Source organism: Microtus pennsylvanicus, chromosome 22 (assembly GCF_037038515.1).
Source record: "Microtus pennsylvanicus isolate mMicPen1 chromosome 22, mMicPen1.hap1, whole genome shotgun sequence".
NCBI lineage: Eukaryota > Metazoa > Chordata > Mammalia > Rodentia > Cricetidae > Microtus > Microtus pennsylvanicus.
This window is the reverse complement of record NC_134600.1, coordinates 14490787-14494698: the sequence shown is the minus strand read 5'-3', so window position 1 is coordinate 14494698 and position 3912 is coordinate 14490787. Positions and strand designations below refer to the sequence as shown.

The 3912-nt window shown below is 38.8% G+C and overlaps 1 pseudogene; it reads left to right on the top strand.

Annotated features, from left to right (window-relative positions):
* The first annotated feature begins 933 nt into the window (after positions 1-933).
* Positions 934-1812, top strand: LOC142839876 (ADP/ATP translocase 2 pseudogene; annotated as a pseudogene).
* Positions 1813-3912: the final 2100 nt, after the last annotated feature.

Sequence of the window (3912 nt, the reverse complement as noted above, 5' to 3'; positions counted from 1 at the left end):
CAGGAAGCTTTCATAGAAGAATGGAGCAGAGCCCAGCTGTAATGACTGTCTCTCAGAGAGGAACAGAATTGCTACATCGAGTGGGACAAACTTCTTTTCACAGCTGTTGGTATTGCCTAATTTTTGGTAGTCAGTATATCCTTCCTTTCAGAGTTTTAAGACTTGCAGGATGAATTTGAACAATAATGTAACCCTTAGATTTTATACTTCTCTTCAACTGCATGGAATATGTAACAGGTGTAAATATTTATGGATGTGTACTGCCTCCTTTTTGGTTGTGATATGATGTCTATTTCACATATAAAAGCATCTTATTCAGGCCATGGTTCTAGAGGATAACAGGATCACCATGAAAGAGCCATGACAAAAAGTGTCAGACATGGCACTAAAGCTGGAACTTAAGAATTCACAGCTGTAATCTTCCACATAAAGCAGAGTATTGGAAATGGAACTGTGTATGGATGTAAATTCTCATAGCCTAAATCTTCCCAAATGATACCATCATCTTACAAGGATTAGTTTCTCTTATTTCTAGTTTTAATTTGCTTTCTCGTTACATGAACCAATAGTTCATGAAGAAAAACTCTGTAAGTAAGCTGTAAGATACCTCGTCTCCTATTTTACATTAATAAATGCTTACAGAAGAAAAATTTTCACGAGTGAAAAATTGTTTAAAAATTTGCTTTTAAGCCGGGCGGTGGTGGCAAACGCCTTTAATCCCAGCACCCAGGAGGCATAGGCAGACGGATCTCTGTGAGTTCGAGACCAGCCTGGTCTACAGAGCTATTTCCAGGACAGGCTCCAAAACCACAGAGAAACCCTGTCTCGAAAAACCAAAAAAAAAATTGCTTTTAGCCCAGAGTCCGGGAGTCGAAGCTGGTTGTCAAGCCAGTTCCCGTTCAGCGCTCCCCTGCCTTTTCTTTCTCTTTCAACATGACAGATGCAGCTGTGTCCATTGCCAAGGACTGTTTCGCAGGTGGAATTGCCCCGGACATCTCCAAGACGGTGGTCAAGCTGCTGCTGCAGGTGCAGCATGCCCGCAACTAAATCACGGCAGATAAGCAATACGAGGGCATTATAGACTGCGTGGTTCACATCCCCAAGGAACAGGGAGTCCTGTCCTTCTGGTGTGGTAACCAGGCCAATGTCATCAGATACTTCCCCACCCAGGCTCTCAACTTTGCCTTCAAGGATAAATACAAGCAAATCTTTTTGGGTGGTGTGGACAAGAGGACCCAGTTTTGGCGCTACTCTGCAGGGAACCTGGCATCAGGTGGTGCCGCTGGGGCCACAACCTTGTGATTTGTGTACCCCCTTGATTTTGCCCGTACCCGTCTAGCAGCTGATGTGGGCAAAGCTGGAGCTGAAAGGGAATTCAAAGGCTTTGGTGACTGCCTGGTTAAGATCTACAAATCTGATGGGATTAGGGGCCTGTACCAAGGTTTTAATGTGTCAGTCCAGGGCATTATCATATACCGTGCTGCCTACTTTGGCATCTATGACACTGCAAAGGGAATGCTTCCAGATCCCAAGAACACTCACATCCTCATCAGCTGGATTGTTGCACAGTCTGTCACTGCTGTCACTGGCTTGACTTCCTATCCCTTTGACACGGTTCGCCGTCGTATGATGATGCAGTCAGGATGCAAAGGAACTGTCATCAAGTACACAGGCACGATCGACTGCTGGAGGAAGATTGCTCGTGACGAAGGAAGCAAGGCCTTTTTCAAGGGTGCATGGTCCAATGTTCTCAGGGGCATGGGTGGTGCCTCTGTGCTTGTCTTGTATGATGAGATCAAGAAGTACACATAATTATGTCATAGGTGTTCTCCCCGAGAACAGGCATGTTGTGTAATACACCATATCAAGAACATTCTGGACAGATTCTCTGGGCTTGTCTGTTTTATCAATGGCAACTATCTACCAGTTGAAAAGTGGGAAGCAATAATATTCTTCTGACGAGTTTTCTCTTAAAGCCATTTCCATAATGACAATAAAGATGGGACTCTATTATATTTTTTATTTCAGTCACTCCTGATAATAAAAATTGAAGAACTAAAAAATATCTAAAGACAAAAAAATTGCTTTTATTGTAATGATGTGATGTGTGTGTGATGGGAAATGTAAATGTTCATTTTGCATCCTGGAAAAGTTAAACACGTTAGATCTGCTTGTAGCAGAAATTACAGATAGCTGTTAAAAATCTGACTTGAATCCTTGGATTGAAGATTTCTTAGTCACCTAACCATGACTCTAGTGCTATAAATATTTTAATGTCTATTTATATCTCATTGAATTTTGGAAATAGGAACAAACTCATAAAGCAGAAAGCCCTATTCATGAAAACAATTTTTAGTGACTTTAGCCATCAAAGTTGTCTTCAGCTTGAAGAAAAATTACTTTCATCATAGCCTTGGAGGAAGTAAATTATGTAACACGTTCACTCAAGATTGATGCTGGAAATCATTGCATTTTGGTTTCTATTTTGAAACATTTGAGGTAGGTACTAAAGTTTTATATTGTGGCCACTCCATTTACTAAAATTTATTTTGTAGTCATTTTATTTTTCTATGGATTTTGTTCAGCTTCTATTGTGCCTTTGCCTAATAATAGGTATTTTTCTGATGTAATATATAAAATGGCCTTCCCATCATTGAAGTGTCCCATTGGTTATTAAAATATTAGAACATGTCTGATCATACTTCTCAAGTAAGGGTGTAAGTGAAAGGGTGGTCAGTTGTTGTTCGTGGTTTTGATTTTCATCGTTTCACAAAATCCCTTGTTGTTTTTTTGTTTGTTATTCATCCTGGCTTGGATGTCAGTAATGATTCAGAGATACATTTGAACTCATGATGCTCATATGTCTGCCACCTGAGCACAAGTTCAAGGGTAGATGATGAACTCCCAATGTGTTCTGTTTTCTCAACACAATTTAAAAATGTTAATGTTAAAATGACTGAAAAATGTGATTATAAGAAACATTAAATACCTCATGTGTGTATTCAAATATATTTTCATTTATGTGATATAATATAATAAAGTAAAATAATCAGCAATCAGTTGTGTATTTTATACCATAACTTGATGTTCTACCGGGATTAAGGTTAGGTTTCTTGCCTAGTATACAATAGTTTCTTCCCGCAGAAGTATATCAATGATGATCAAATTTGATATGAAGAAATAGTACATCAGTAAATTATTGTCTTTTTTCAGATTGTAAATGTAAATTTTTTCAAAGTATAAGGACCCAAGACATCTTGAATAATAAATCTTCTTGCTTAGAAAAATATTTACACCATCATACATATCTAATTAGTTTATTCTGTGGGCTAAATATTTATTTCTAACACTTTCTTAAAATATAAGAATTGTAGGCTGGAGAGATGGGTCAGTGGTTAAGAGCATTGCCTGCTCTTCCAGAGGTCCTGAGTTCAACTCCTGGCAACCACTTGGTGGCTCACAATCATCTGTAATGAGGCCTGGTGCCCTCTTCTTGCCTGCAGACATACACTCAGACAGAATATTGTATCCATAATAAATAAATATTTTAAAGAAACCATAAGAATTGAATTCTTCAGAGAATTCTTCAGAGAATTGCCTCATTTAGTAATGTTCATGGCTGTTAATTCTGAGAACCTGAGTTCTATCTCTGGGTTACCGATAAGACTTCTACAGGTGTTTCTCATATTTCCACTTGGGTGATTCCATGTGCACACTTCTATATGAGTTCATTGGTGAATAATTTTGAAATACAAAGAAGTGCCATTGAGGTCACTTGCAGCCAAATGGTTCCCCATGGATCATGACTAGAACTCACAAAGTGGAAGTAGATCATAGACCCCTGTTAGTTTTCCTGTCAGTACTACACACATCATGGCACAGGTGTATTCACACAGTCGCACTTTATTTTTA